The sequence below is a fragment of the Podarcis gaigeae genome, assembly GCF_964106915.1.
Source record: "Podarcis gaigeae genome assembly, chromosome: 4".
Classification (NCBI taxonomy): Eukaryota; Metazoa; Chordata; class Lepidosauria; order Squamata; family Lacertidae; genus Podarcis; species Podarcis gaigeae.
Window position 1 is genome coordinate 25,669,403 of NC_139677.1, and position 16,346 is coordinate 25,685,748.

Below are 16,346 nucleotides of genomic sequence, written 5' to 3' on the forward strand. Positions count from 1 at the left end.
ACTAGAGCTCCTATCATCCTTGAACTTTGGCCATGCTGCCCAAGGCTGATGGGAGTTGTAGTCCAAAAACACCTGAAGGTCCACTGGCTCACCATCCCTACATTTCACGTTTGTTGTGGCCCAACAGTAAAGTATAGATGTAACCCTGTGTCATTAAACTTCTTTGCACATGGGTCTGGGAAACCCTGCCCAATCGGGGTATTCCTGCAGCAATTATAATGTATGGAGCTGTTCCGGAAATTATCCATGCACCAGCACTAAGCCTATAAAAGCCAGTGCTGTGCTAGAAGATATGTTCACTGTTGAGAGCATTGCTGGAGGATAGAAATGTGCTAAGTGAATTTAAATACAGTGTTAGGCTTGGATTAAGGAGATCCAGGTTCAAACTCTCCTACTCAACCAGGAATTTTAGTAGGTGAGCATAACCTCTAAGGCCAAACTACCTTTCACATATTCTTGAGGATAGGACAGATTAATGCAAACATGCCCAACTACACTGTCCTGAAGCGTCTGGTGGAAGAATAAGTTTAAAAGAAATAGAGAGAGATGCCTGTTCAACACAGTAAGTTGCAAACAAATAAAAAGATGCAAAAAATATTGTGTGGTATTTGAAAATATGGTACAGTGGTACCTCGGGTTAAGAACTTAATTAGTTCTGGAGGTCTGTTCTTAACCTGAAACTGTTCTTAACCTGAAGCACCACTTTAGCTAATGGGGCCTCCCGCTGCACATGAGAATTTCTGTTCTCATCCTGAAGCAAAGTTCTTAACCTGAGGTAATATTTCTGGGTTAGCAGAGTGTAACCTGAAGCGTATGTAACCTGAAGCGTATGCAACCCGAGGTACCACTGTACTAAGAGTTAATCAATGAAAATGCCAAGTTTTTAGAAATATTATAGAGGTTCCCAAACTTGCACCATTTTGAGCCATCCACCAAGATAAAAATAAAAAAATCACTGTGAAAGATATTCCCTTTGAGCTTCATTAAAAGAAAAAACCTTGTACTGTACAGCAAACGAGAGAACACAGTAATGATGAAATCATCCCTTTGCAAAGAACAACGTTTCCCAGAAGGCACCAGGGACCTCCCCAATACCGTTCCTGTTCATCATACATAAAGTACCAGCCAAAACCTTATTGCTTAAAGCCAAAGAAAGCCTGGGGGATGAGAAAGTTAGCCAAATATCTTTCTCGCTGACATTGAAACCAAGCTGAGGTCAGCTTTGCTAACACGTTTCTTGGTCAGAACTGCAGCTATGAAGGTTGACAGGGTGGACTTCCTCTCTTTTGTGGGTGAGAGTTAAGATGGAGATGGCTCGGCAAAGCGAAGTGTAGTTCTTGTGGCTTCGAGCCGACTTACTTCAGAGGTCAACGAAAGACATGTGAGCTACTCTCCGAAATCCCAAGAATGCCCCAGTGCTTTGCGCATAAGATCAACCAGGTGATCTGGGAAAGACCACGGCTATTCAAGATAAGTCAGAGGTTAAAAATGGACATGTTTTATCCCCCATAAATAAAATGTGGTTTGATAGGGTGCCCTGTGGAGTTGCGTACCACTTTGGAGAAGGACCTGCTTCAACTTTCTTATGAACTTGTGCTTGTCATGAACTTCTGATTTATAATGACTAGAAATGGCGTGCCAAACACGTCGTGTGCTCCAGCTTGTCATGTGGATTCCAGAAATCTGCTGTGCATGCAGCATCTCGTAGCAAGCAGGTTGTCGACTTGGCACAAAACAAACCCTTGTAAATAGGGGAGAGATTTTGTGACACGCAGGCCCTAATTTAAGATGGAGGCCTTAGCCACCCGACACAGTTTGCCTCACATAGCAACCACGCTCGGTAATGAAACTTAGCAGGCAGCGTTCAGAACGAGTCGGCGTTATAGAAACAAGGGAGGCGCAGGCAAATGAGCTAAACCTGAAATGGTGTCAACAAAGTTGGTGCTACTAAAGGAGAGCAATGAAATTGTAACCATACATTTAAAGCACATAACTTGCCCCCAAAGAATCCTGGGTATTTTGGTTTGTTGAAAGTGCTTGGGATTGTAGCGCTGTGTGGGGCAAATTACAGTTCCCAGGGTTGTATAAATGTGCTTTAAATGTATGGTTTGTTTTAAGAATGAAGTTATGACAAATTGGAGGAGGGGGACTTCCACTTATTCAGATACTGTGTAAGTTAAGTAGATATAAGGTTTGGGCTACCCGAAGACATTTTGCCCCCCAGGCATCTGATGCCTGAGGCAACTGCCTCATTCTGCCACAAAAAGCTACCAATATGGGGCTGTTGCTGTTGGAAATGTTGGGATGCAACACAGCTTGCACTGAAGGCTGATGTGCCTACATCAAGTAAATCAAGAACCGCCTTGTTTCTTTGCCTGGCCTGCCTGGCTTAACCTTTGACCTTCCATCAGGCGCTAGACTGATACCTTTAGGGTTGCTGACCTAATTTCCCGCTTCCTTCTTCTCCACACCTCCCTCGTGAGAGGAGACATCTATTTTGAACCTCATACCCAGTGGCGTAGCGTGGGGGGTGCAAGGGGGGCCGGCCGCACCGGGCGCAACTTCTGGGGGGGGGGGCGCTTGCTGCCTCCGGAGTCGCCGAGAAGCCGCTGCCTGCCATGCCGCCCTGGCTGCTTCAGCCGCGTCCGACAGCCGGCTCGAGGCTCCTTCCGGCCGGGTCTCCCGACGGGGCGCTGCGGGCGGAGGCTCCGGCGCCAAGCGCCACGCCGCCCAGGCTCGGGTCGCTGTCTGGACGCGCGCAGCCCGCCAAACGCGCCACCGGCGGCGAATAAAGCGCCCAGCCGGAGCCACCTGCGCTCTAGTGCCTGCGCGCCAAGACCGCCCACCCGCGCCGGAGGCCGGCCGACGCACTGGCCCCAGAGGCGCCCCCTCCCCGCGCCAGAAAGAAGCCGCGTCGGGGCTAGCCGGGCCAGGGAGGGAGACCGAGAAGGCTGCGCCGCGACGCCCAAAGACGCGCGTCTTGGCGCAACGGGGCCCGCGGCACCCAGACCCGGAAGGGACCCTCTCCCCCTGACCCGCCACTGAACTGCAATTCCCAGCTCCCTTGGCAAATCACAGTCCCCAATCCCCAAGATGCTTTATTTGAGGCAGGGGTCCTTTAATTGCAAAAACAACACCACGGAGGGCAGTAGTCACCACGGAGTTTGCCCCAGAGTAGAGCCGTCAGTATTAATGACCATGGTTAGGGGTTAGGGGGCGCAAGTTACTTGCCTTGCCCCGGGTTAGGGGGCGCAAATTACTTGCCTTGTCCCGGGTGCTGACAACCCACGCTACGCCGCTGCTCATACCTTCCAACATTTCTCCAATTAAAATGTTGTTATTCCATAACAACAACAACAACAATTTTATTATTTATACCCTGGCCTTCTGATTGGGTTGTCCAAGCCACTCTGGGCAGCATCCAACATATATAAAAACAGGGAAAATAGGGGGAAAGCTTCCCTATACAGGGCTTCCTTCAGATGTCTTCTAAAGTTGTATAATTACTTATCTCCTTGGCTTGGCAGTCACATACCCTCCAACATTTCTCTGATGAAAATAGGGGTGATGAAAATAAGGAAAAGCAGGATATTCTGGGATCAAATCTAAAACTGGGATGGCATCTGTAAATCTGGGACTGTCCCTAGAAAATAGGGACACTTGGAGGGCCTGGAATCTCCCTCCATTCCAAGCATAGCTTGTTACATCTCTTCGTTAGTTAGTTAGAACCACAGCTGTCGTTTCCCTTTTTTAAAGGGAAATTCCCTTATTCCGAATAGGATTCCTCGCAAGAAAAGGGAAAAGTTGACAGCTATGGTTAGAACTAGGATTTTCTCTAGCAGATTTGTATTTCCTGCAACAAAACGTGGTGATTACATTCAGGGTAACGTGTGCACTTTCAGCTGGAATGTGGTGTTCTGCTGAGCTTTCGTCAGCCAAAGGCCAACAGTGGCTGGGAGAAATTTTCAATACACAGAGGGGAAGAGACAGAGCTACCAGGAATCAGTTGTTAAGTTGCAGGTATGAAGAAGTATTGTGACGGTGTATACAGTCATATGCCAACAAGGAGTGTGCATGAAACCTGTGTTGGGTGCAAATAATGTAAATGACAGTGTGAAACACAGACAAGATATTACAAACATATATTCAACAATATGAAGAGTGGATAGAACAAAAACAAATGCCATAGAGGCTCATGTGCCGGCAATTTTATGCTCTATCTCTGGAAGGAAGACTCATTGAGCTGAATGGGACTTACTTTTGGGTAGAGATGTGTAGAATTGCATTGCAAATATGTCTCTCTCTCTCTCTCTCTCTCTCTCTCTCTCTCTCTCTCTGTGTGTGTGTGTGTGTGTGTGTGTGTCTTATTAAGTCCAAGGTGAAACTGACAGTGCTTTAAGTGAAGGATTCAGGCTTCTGAATTCATTACACTGAATAGGCAAATCCATGGGAACTATGAGTAAAACTTCTCTGAGTAAAACTTAGTTGAATACCATCCCCTGCCTTCTGCTGCATTATAGCCTGAAGTTAATTTGAACAAAGGCTAACCAAGGAATCACTACTCCTATGCATAACACACTCTTGAATTCTTAGCCTGGAAACTCTCTATTTCCTATTATAAATAGCAATAATCTCTTGCACCTACTATGAGTAACTGCATAGCTATGGGGACATCATGCTTCTAGGTCCAGCAGTTAAATGTTAAAGGTTTTGTATTTTGGGATTGTGAGGTATTGAATTCAAATAAGAACAATAATGGTAGCATCTCTGCATCAGGCCAGTTTAGCATGCAGAGACAAACAAGTTTCCACTGTACATTGAGTGAGGCAACACGGGAAAATGCTTATGGGATAGGCATTCTGTTTTGCAAGTGTGTGGAAGTGCCCAAGACTTTGCTGCTTGCCTCACAGAGGCAGAGGCTCAGAGAGGTTTGTTTACTGGCATTTACTCTGATTAGCTCAATGAGAGGACAAGAGGGAACAGCCATAAAATGTCGCACGCTGCCAACCACTCCTGCGTCTCCCCACTTCAAGGTATCAGCGAATTGTAGCAGCTGCTGCAGACACACCAGTGACTGCATCGTGTCACCTAATACCGTTGCAGGAATGAAGTGCCCTTAAATAGGGGGCTGACAAATTTATAGCTAAAGAAGAATCTCTCTCGCAGCACACAGCATAAAGGTACATCTATCATCCAGCCTAATGAAACAAAAATGCAATTCTGGTTCACTTCTGCAGTGTAAAGGCACTGAATAAGATCAAGTTTGCACTGCTCATTTTCCTTGGCGTGCCTCCTTATAACATGTTCACAGAGAAATTGTATCATGTCTTCTTCTCCATCCCATGCTTGTGTTTTGAAAGTACCTGCTCTTTTCCTCTCTTTTTTGGCCAGAACCACCTTCGCCTTTAGGCAGGTAATGCTTTATTTTATCCTTGCAAAGTCAATATGTAGGTGAGGATCATGAATGTTGATCTGTTGAAAGAATATCTTGCTGAGAGTTGCCAAATTCTGCTTGTTTAATTTCTGGATTCTGGAACACAGAACAAAGATCTCCCTGGCCTAAATAAGAACAAAACAGCATGCATGCAAGTATGTATGTATGTATGTATGTATGTATGTATGTATTATACAGAGGAAATCATTTGCGACAGCAGAATAAGGCATCCCTGCTACATCTCTAGATGTAGATCTAGATGCAGAACACTTTAGATATGAAATAGACCAGCGGGTTATTTTGTTCCAGGCAACATCCTCAGCAGTGTGAGAGTTCCAGTCCAAACACTGGGGTTGAGACAACAGTTTGGGTTCCAGCAGAGCAAGGAGAATAAAGAATTGGTATTTCAGAGAGCACCCTGGACAGCTCCATGTGGAGTTCACAAGTTGCCCTCCATATATGTTGCTTCAGCATCAAACAATCTCAGATTGAAACTTGCTTTAAAAGATTTATAAACCACTCACATTGTGATATATCAAAGGGATATACAGAAAACCCCAAAAGCAACACAGTTAAAATAACAGTACAATGCTGTGAGATGAGGAGTGGGCGATAGTTTTAAAATCCATTCAGAAATTTAGCTCAAATGGTAATGAATCCTATGTCACTTTGTCACTAATGGTGGACATAAGGCCAATAGCAGGAAGTCCTCAGACTTGGAATGTAATGGCCAGGCAGGGGTGTAAGGAGCTGACTCTAAAGTATCCTGGTCCTGATTTATGCAGAGCTTTGAAACAAGTAACGACACCTTGAACCTGTCCCGGTAACATATAGAAAGTCATTGCAACTGCTTCAAGAGAGGTGTAATGTGTTGACAACAGTTAGCTACAGAACAACAGCCTTGCAGCAGCATGCTGCACAAGCTGCAGTTTCTGGATCACACTCAAGGGCAGTCCCACATAGTGGTTACCAACGTAAGGGGCCAGATTATCCAGGAATGGCTATAGCGAGCATATCAACCGAAGGTCATCAAAGGCACTTATAGCCACTGAAGTGAGAAGGATGAATCAATTAAGGTCCCCAGATTACAAACCTGCTTCTTCAAAGGGAGTCCGACCCTGCCCAGAATAGGCAAATGGCCAGTTTCCCGGACTCAGAAACCACCCACCCACAGGGACACTGTCTTACCAGGCTCAGTTTCAGATCACTGGCCCTCATCCAGCCCACCACTGCATCCAGTTACCGTCTCATGACTTGCACGTCCAGTCGTGATTCGGATGAGAAATAGAGCCGAGTTTCAACAGCATACTGTAGACCTCGTGCTCTAATCTCTTAGGGCTACTATCGGTGGCTTCATGAAATGTTAAGTAGTATAGGGGGGAAATAGTACTCTGTGACACCCCACGGTATAAGTGCCAGGGGCCGGCACATAACTACCAAGTGCTTCTCTCTGGAATCAACCCACAGGTAAGAGCAGAACCACTGAGGAACCCCAATCCCAACAGAGAAGGTCCAGGAAGGTGTCATAGTCAATGGCATCAAATGCCATTGGTAGATCAAGCTAGAGTAAGAGATCCATGGGAAACTTCAGAAGCCAAGTTACAGACTGGTTACAATATCATCAGGTACATGACATGTTAAAATTAGACCAAAAATTTGGGGGGCGGGGCGGGGTTGACCAAAGCTCACAATTTGAAAATGAACTATTACAAAATAAGGATAAACTTTTGTCTAGAATGTATAACGTTTCATTAGAATGGGAAACAAAAGACGAGCCAGTTAAAGGTTCAATGACACACTGGACAATGGATATAGGACACAATATAGACCTAAACCTCTGTGAGAAACTTTGAGGAAGTGATTTGAAATTTACTTCATGTTACGCACTGAAAGAGAACTATTTGAAAATAGTTTCACAGGTGGTATCTAACTCCGAGTAGGTTGGCTAAGATGTATAAAGTACAATCCGATACATGTTGGAAATGCAAAGAAAGGGAGGGGACCTTTTTCCATATGTGGTGGACATGTAAAAAGGTAAAAGAATATTGGAAAATGATGTATAATGAGTTGAAAAAAAGGTTTAAAGACTAGAGTCCTTTTTGTTGGGAATAATCCAGACAGAAATTCCTAGGTGAGGACAACTTGTCGAATGCATTTCTTCAAGGACCCTGTTCATGTTACAGTGGTACCTCGGGTTAAGTACTTAATTTGTTCCGGAGGTCTGTTCTTAACCTGAAACTGTTCTTAACCTGAAGCACCACTTTAGCTAATGGGGCCTCCTGCTGCTGCTGCGCTGCCGGAACCCGATTTCTGTTCTTATCCTAAAGCAAAGTTCTTAACCTGAAGCACTATTTCTGAGTTAGCGGAGTGTGTAACCTGAAGCGTATGTAACCTGAAGCGTATGTAACCCGAGGTACCACTGTATTAGGCAGCAGTAACTAAAAATGATCTCCTAATCTTTATTCGGACAGCCTTGACAGATTCTGCAACAACAACAGAATGGATATCAGTACAGAGGCAAACAACTAGACCGCCGAAGTGTCTCATAAACAATTCACGATGGGATCCAGAAAGTTGTCTAGCTCTACTCACAGGTGCATATGCCAACAGCCCTTTGACCACTCTGAGAAGCTCTGTAGGACTTCTGCCTGAGGATGCAAGAGACCTTCATTGCCACTCAGTAGGCCCAACGTTGCACCCCAACTTGTGTTTGGTTGGCTTTGGAAGGTACCTTGTGTCTTGAATTTAGTTGGCATCTGGATCATTTTATCATCCAGAGCTCTTAGAATACTACGTTCCCGCTATGATATCAGAGAGGGGAACTCAGGAGTGATGGCATCATATATTGTATACAACACTAAAGTCTTACGTCAAATGTAACTGATCTGTAGAAAAGACTCTATGACCCGGAAAAAAAGAGACAATGCATGTACTTTTGTAATCAAAGAAAATCTAAAATAAAAATAATCTATAATAAAAATTATTATTTTTTAAAAAACAAGTGAGTGCATCAATGGCCAAAGATTCTTCTTTTTTTCTTTTTAAATTGACAGCAGTGCGTTTCCAAAAGATAACAGAAAATATTACCAGGAGCTGTGCAATAGCTACCAGAAAGTTAATGGAGATCTCAGTGAATAATGTTATTATTTCCTAAAGAGGCTCATGTTTTTCATGCAGAGCTGCCTTTGGCACATCAAGCCTATCAGAGAAATCTATATCTTTAAGCAGGCTATCATGATACTTGCCATACCACATTAGAAACCAGTCAAATACACCTTGCTATTTATTGATTTATTTCAGATGGTAAATATCTACCCACCCACCCCCTGCACTCCTTGCTTAAGAGATGCACAATGCGCTTGGTAAATGAGGGCTCTTTCCCTTGGTGTGTTGTGCTGGTTATAAAATCATACTATAATATCTTTCCCAGAGAGCAGAGGGCAGGGGAATGAAGAATTTGACACAACTCCTTCAGATCTCACCTTTAGTGTGTATGTCTTCGGGTGTGATTCTTTTTTCTCAACAAGACTAACTTTAGTCTTTATTTCACTTTACTCTTTAGAAAGAAGAAGAAGAGGAGGAGGAGGAGGAGGAGGAAAAAGCCGGATGATTCTACTGCCTTCATCTCTGTTTCCCCCCTCTATTTGTATTCCTTAAGACGAGAATGCATATTATTCTATGACTACATCCTGGAACCTCTTTGGGAATTTTATAATGATCTGAACTAAATATAACTGGAGGCAGTCTACACACATCTGTGATCAAAATAGATGGTGTGCATTCTGCTTAAGGTTTCTAGGGGCTGCGCTGAAAGGTGATGCAATACAAGGAGGAGAAAGAGATTTGCTAACGTTCCTATTCCATCCTTCTGCAAGAGGTCTAAAACTTAGGACTGTCAGATTGCTGATGGTCAGATGCTCAATAATAACTAAAGCTAAAGAAGATGCAAGATCACTGTTCCTTGCTTTCCCCCTCGGAGGGAGGAAACGCAATATAGGACGTTTGTATACAAAGCTTGCACTGGATTGTACAGCGAATGTAAATTTTGGGCTTCATGTGCCATAGTTTCTGATGGCGGAAACTGATGGGAACTGTAGGCCACATCATCTGGGATCTATCAGTTCGGGTACCCAGTGCAGGCTTTGAAAAATGCAAGGGTGCTCCCCTCCAGCATAGATGCTCACACATCCTAAAATGTGAAAAAGAAACAAACAGGATTTTCTTGCAGCAAGACTGCTCCCGCTGTTTCAAGGTTCCTAGTTCCATCCATTAGACCAAGGTGTGGGTATGTGTGTGTCTTTCAGTGTGCATGTGAGGGTTTCAGTATGGATCAAGGTGTGTTGCTGCAGTGTGGGGAGGGGTTGCAGGGCAGGGTGGGGTTGGTAGTGGGGGTCTAGTGGAGTGTGCATGGGGTTTCAGTGTGGGTTAGTGTGCGCGAGTTTGGATCAGTAGACGATGCAGTGTTGTGAAAGGGCTGTTTGTGTGGGGCAGGTTGTGTGGGTGTTTCACTTTGGGGTGTGGTTTCAGTTTTGGGCAGGGTGTGTGTGGAGGTTCGGTGTGGAGCAAGGTGTGGGTGGGTGTGTTTGTCACTGGGGTTAGTTGTGAGTGGGGTCCCGTAGACTTCAGGGGGGCAAGAGAATCTTAATAACTTTTGTACCACTGCTCAGAGCTTTGGATAGGGTTAAGAATTCAATACACTTTGCATTTAAAGGAAAATATATCAAATGTGCATTTTCTGAAACAATACAGCCATCCTTCCCTATTTGAACTTATTCAAATTTTGCAAAGCAATCCTTCAAGCAAATTTTTTAAAAATGTCTACATTAGGGGGAGATGCGTATAAAAATGGATAAGGTTAGTGAAAATAACGTACACAAATGCCTATTAGGGTAAATTGCTTGTAAAAATGTGTACGTTAATCCAAACTGCATGTGTTCATTGGGATAAATTTGTGCTAAATGCTCAATAATTTTCATTTTAAAAATAGCAAATTGCAGTAGAAACGTAGAAAGCTGAATTCAAGGTTGACAAGAGGATAAACTGAGATAATTGAGAAGCCCTTCCATCCCTTACTCAGAACTTCATCAAAGCAATGAAAGATTGCCTTATAACAGCAGTAATTTTATTGGCTACTCATCTTAACTAGATGGAGGCATTCCTTTGCCCTTTGGATTCCAAAACAACTTCTTTGTTGAATCTGAAGAAAGCAGTTCCTGACTAGGTTCAGGCCTTTTACCCTGTGTTATGTTTTCCTAATAATTATTTTTAACTTGGCAAGCGGTCTCTCTTTGATACTTCTCTGCCCTGGCTAATTTAGAAAGGAATGTCTAGAAGATACACATAGCAGCCAAGTCGATCTCTTGGATGAGCTTATCACAGGGCTTGTGGATTTTGACTTTTGGTCTTAACAAATTCCACTAGTATGAAGTCAGTTGACACGAAGATCTTTGGCACATTTATTTCCCAGCAGGCATTAAACCATGATGCAAGCAGATTTCCAACTGGTGAACACAGCCCAAAATAGCAGCCAGGTCAGCAGGCCTATTGACTTTTAAATGTTGACAAAGGAAACTTCCTGAAGAGTTTGCTCAGAAACTGTGCATTCAATAGTACCTGCACTGACTCCATTACATGTGCTGCTTGCAGGTCTTAGATCTATAAATAGCAAACACAGAAATCTTTGTTATCACTGCAAATAATTGTTTATCTCCTAAACCCATAAAATTATAAAGGTTGCTGGTGTGGAATTAGTTTTTTTTTAAAAACCTAGATATTTTTTGGCACATCATCAGAAAGCAGTTCTTAGATGACAATAAAATCCACCCTTCACTTTGTGAGTAATAAAGGTAAAGGGACCCCTGACCGTTAGGTCCAGTCATGGCCGACTCTGGGGATGCGGAGCTCATCTCGCTTTATTGGCCGAGGGAGCCAGCGCACAGCTTCCGGGTCATGTGGCCAGCATGACAAAGCCGCTTCTGGCGAACCAGAGCAGCGCACGGAAATGCCGTTTACCTTCCCGCCGGAGTGGTACCTATTTATCTACTTGCACTTTGACATGCTTTCAAACTGCTAGGTTGGCAGAAGCAGGGGCCGAGCAACAGGAGCTCACCCCGTTGCGGGGATTTGAACCGCCAGATTCGAACTGCCGACCTTCTGATTGGCAAGTCCTAGGCTCTGTGGTTTAACCCACAGCACCACCCGCGTCCCTTTGGGAGTAATATGCTCCCTTATAAGCACAGGGTGGCAAACAGGAAGCAAATTTAGGGATTATCCACACTTTTGTCTTGTCCCGTTTCCTGCCCTACCAAACCTCCAGCAATTTGGGGTTTCCCCAATTCCCATTTGCTCTGATCTATCGCCAAATAGAACTACAGTTCCGGGTCTACTCTATGGAAGGGCAATGTGTTCTAAATGTCCAGCGTGCATGCAGCCTTAAATATTATTCCTGGTGGGAAGGGAGGGGAGAGGAGGGAGAATCTGAATTTACACTCTCACAATCTGCACCCGATTTCTCAGCCCTCGGTGGTTGCTTCCAAAGCTTTCATTTATTGAACGGCTCTGGTGGTTCGCAATCCCAACAGAGTACATTCACAGATGTCTTCTTGCAAACAGTGCACTTTATTCCACTTTTCCCCATAAAGTCTCTCTCTCAACAGTTTTCTGCTCTGAAAACAGAAAGTGAAGCTAGTTACAGAGACAGCACACACAACGGTTTGTTCAAAGCCCTTCTCTGCCCAAGAATCCCGGGAACTGTAGTTTGATGTTTGACTATGTTTTTATACAGCGGTACCTCGGTTCACGAACTCAATCCGTTCCGGAAGTCTGTTCTTAAACCAAAACCGTTCTTAAACCAAGGCGCGCTTTCCCTAATGAGGTCTCCCGCTGCTGGTGCCCTTCCACTGTTCGGTCTCCATTCATAAGCTGAGGCAAAGTTCGCAAACCAGGACACTACTTCCGGTTTTTTGGAGTTCGCAAACCGAATACAGTCATACTTCGGATTAAATGTGCTTCAGGTTGAGCGTTTTCAACCTGAAGTGCTCCGCGGCACCCCGGAAGTAATGGAGTGTGTTACTTCTGGGTTTCGCCACTTGCACATGCGCAGACGCTCAAAATGACGTCATGTGCATGCGCGGAAGCGGCAAATTGCAACACGCACAGACACGGGTTGCATTCAATTCAAGATGCGAAAGGGGCTCCAGAACGGATCCCGTTCGCATCCAGAGATACCACTGTAGTTCGTAAACAGGGCTGTTCTTAAAACGAGGTATCACTGTATATGCTGTAAGTGGCTGGGGAAACCCAGCCAGATGGACAGGAACAACAACAACAATATAGGGGCTTTTATTGGGGGTTTGTTGCTCTTACTGATGTTAATTCTTTGTTTTAGCTCTTGGTATAATTCAAAATATGGTTTGAAGCTCAACATCCAAAAAATGAAGATCATGGCCACTGGTCCCATCACCTCCTGGCAAATAGAAGGGGAAGAAATGGCGGCAGTGAGAGATTTTACTTTCTTGGGCTCCATGATCACTGCAGATGGTGACAGCAGCCATGAAATTAAAAGACGCCTGCTTCTTGGGAGAAAAGCAATGACAAACCTAGACAGCATCTTAAAAAGCAGGGACATCACCTTGCCGACAAAGGTCCATATAGTTAAAGCCATGGTTTTCCCAGTAGTGATGTATGGAAGTGAGAGCTGGAGAATAAAGAAGGCTGATCGCTGAATAATTGATGCTTTTGAATTCTGGTGCTGGAGGAGACTCTTGAGAGTCCCATGGACTGCAAGAAGATCAAACCTCTCCATTCTGAAGGAAATCAGCCCTTGAGTGCTCACTGGAAGGACAGATCCTGAAGCTGAGGCTCCAAGACTTTGGCCACCTCATGAGAAGACTCCCTGGAAAAGACCCTGATGTTGGGAAAGATGGAGGGCACACCGAGAAGGGGACGGCAGAGGACGAGATGGTTGGACAGTGTTCTCGAAGCTACCAGCATGAGTCTGACCAAACTGCGGGAGGCAGTGGAAGACAGGAGTGCCTGGCGTGCTCTGGTCCATGGGGTCACGAAGAGTCGGACACGACTAAACAACTAAACAACAACAACAACAACAACAAATGATTCCATTTGACTGCGTGTGCGCGCGACTTAAAGGCACCGGGTGTACGTCGGGTGGGGGGAGGCAAGGAGTTGTGTAGGCGTGTCCCTCTTTTTCTTCGACTTCCTCCCTCCGCATTAGGAGCCGCTGGCTGGGCTTTCATTTCGGCGCGCGTACTACAACTCCCAGCATGCAATTGCGTAGCGTGCAATTGCGGGCACTCTTGCGGGAAGGGGAAAGAAGGAACCGTGATCCCGGGCGCGCATGACTTCGGGAGCAAGTTTCTGCTCCTGCCGGATCCAGCGGGACTTACTCCCGAGTAAACGAGCCATGGATCACTGCCTTGCCGTGGCGAAGGGGCTTGAAGAACTCAGAGAAGCTATGAACTATGCCGAGCAGGGCACCCAAGATGAACAGGTCATAGTGGAGAGTTTTGACCAAACGTGATCCACCTGGAGGAGGAACCGGCAAGCCACTCCAGTATCCCTGCCAAGAAAACTCCATGGACAAAGACAACAGGCATATAAAAGATATGATGCTGGAAGATGAGCCCCTCAGGTCGGAAGGCGTCCAACATGCTACTGGGGAAGAGCGGAGGGCAAGTACAAGTAGATCCAGAGCTGATGAAGCGGCTGGGCCAAAGCCGAAAGGACGCTCAGTTGCGGATATGCCTGGAAGCGAAAGGAAAGTCCAATGCTGTAAAGAAAAATATTGCATAGGAACCTGGAATGTAAGAACCATGAACCTGGGTAAGTTGGAGGTGGTCAAAAATGAGATGGCAAGAATAAATATTGACATCCTGGGCATCAGTGAACTAAAATGGACGGGAATGGGTGAATTCAGTTCGGATGACCATCATATCTACTACTGTGGGCAAGAAACCCATAAAAGAAATGGAGTGGCCCTCATAGTCAACAAAAGAGTGGCGAAAGCTGTACTGGGATGCAATCTCAAAAATGATAGAATGATCTCGATACGAATCCAAGGCAGACCTTTTAACATCACAGTAATCCAAGTTTATGCACCAACTACTTGTGCTGAAGAAACTGAAATTGACCAATTCTATGAAGACTTACAAGACCTTATAGAAGTGACACCAAAGAAGGATGTTCTTCTCATTATAGGGGATTGGAATGCTAAAGTAGGGAGTCAAGAGATAAAAGGAACAACTGGCAAGTTTGGCCTTGGAGATCAAAACGAAGCAGGGCAAAGGCTAATAGAGTTCTGTCAAGAGAACAAGCTGGTCATCACAAACACGCTTTTCCAACAACACAAGAGACGACTCTACACATGGACATCACCAGATGGGCAGCATCGAAATCAGATTGATTATATTCTCTGCAGCCAAAGATGGAGAAGCTCTATACAGTCAGCAAAAACAAGACCTGGAGCTGACTGTGGCTCAGATCATCAGCTTCTTATAGCAAAATTCAAGCTTAAACTGAAGAAAGTAGGAAAAACCACTGGGCCGGTAAGATACAATCTAAGTCAAATCCCTTATGAATACACAGTGGAAGTGAGGAACAGGTTTAAGGATTTAGATTTGGTGGACAGAATGCCTGAAGAACTATGGATGGAGGCTCGTAACATTATACAGGAGGCAGCAACTAAAACCATCCCAGTGAAAAGGAAATGCAAGAAAACAAAGTGGCTGTCCAATGAGGCCTTACAAATAGCGAGGGAGAGAAGGCAAGCAAAATGCGAGGGAGATGGTGAAAGATACAGGAAATTGAATGCAGATTTCCAAAGAATAGCAAGGAGAGACAAGAAGACCTTCTTAAACGAGCAATGCAAAGAAATAGAGGAAAGCAATAGAATGGGAAGAACCAGAGATCTGTTCAAGAAAATTGGAGATATGAAAGGAACATTTCGTACAAAGATTTCCACAATAAAGGACAAAAGTGGAAAGGACCTAACAGAAGCAGAAGACATCAAGAAGAGGTGGCAAGAATACACAGAGGAATTATACCAGAAAGAAATGGATGTCTCGTATACCCCAGGTAGTGTGGTTGCTGACCTTGAGCCAGACATCCTGGAAAGTGAAGTCAAATGGGCCTTAGAAAGCACTGCAAATAACAAGGCCAGTGGAAGTGATGGCATTCCAGCTGAACTATTTAAAATTTTAAAAGATGATGCTGTTAAGGTGCTACACTCAATATGCCAGCAAGTTTGGAAAACTCAGCAGTGGCCAGAGGATTGGAGAAGATCAGTCTACATCCCAATCCCAAAGAAGGGCAGTGCCAAAGAATGCTCCAACTACCGCACAATTGCACTCATTTCACACGCTAGCAAGGTTATGCTTAAAATTCTACAAGGAAGGCTCAAGCAGTATGTGGACCGAGAACTCCCAGAAGTGCAAGCTGGATTTAGAAGAGGCAGAGGAACCAGAGACCAAATTGCAAACATGCGCTGGATTATGGAGAAAGCTAGAGAGTTCCAGAAAGACATCTACTTCTGCTTCATTGACTATGCAAAAGCTTTTGACTGTGTCGACCACGGCAAACTATGGCAAGTTCTTAAAGAAATGGGAGTGCCAGATCACCTCATCTGTCTCCTGAGAAATCTCTATGTGGGACAAGAAGCTACAGTTAGAACTGGATATGGAACAACTGATTGGTTCAAAATTGGGAAAGGAGTACGACAAGGCTGTATTTTGTCTCCCTGCTTATTTAACTTATATGCAGAATTCATCATGCGAAAGGCTGGGCTGGATGAATCCCTAGCCGGAATTAAGATTGCCGGAAGAAATATCAACAACCTCAGATATGCAGATGACACAACCTTGATGGCAGAAAGTGAGGAGGAATTAAAGAACCTTTT

General features: G+C 44.8%; 1 protein-coding gene across 5 annotated transcripts in view; it reads left to right on the top strand.

Moving 5' to 3' along the window:
- Positions 1-16,346, top strand: part of TEX30 (testis expressed 30) — a 42,593-nt gene that overhangs the window by 19,179 nt on the left and 7,068 nt on the right. The window contains exons 1-2 of one of the 5 annotated variants that reach the window (XM_083735382.1): positions 5,539-5,589; positions 9,007-9,248. The exons of 1 other annotated variant lie outside the window; for it this stretch is intronic. The gene's annotated coding sequence lies outside the window, so the exon portion shown is untranslated. Of the gene's footprint in view, positions 1-5,538; positions 5,590-9,006; positions 9,249-13,658; positions 13,848-16,346 lie in introns of those variants that run through there. 3 more of the 5 variants (XM_083735386.1, XM_083735384.1, XM_083735381.1) reach the window with 3 other exon arrangements.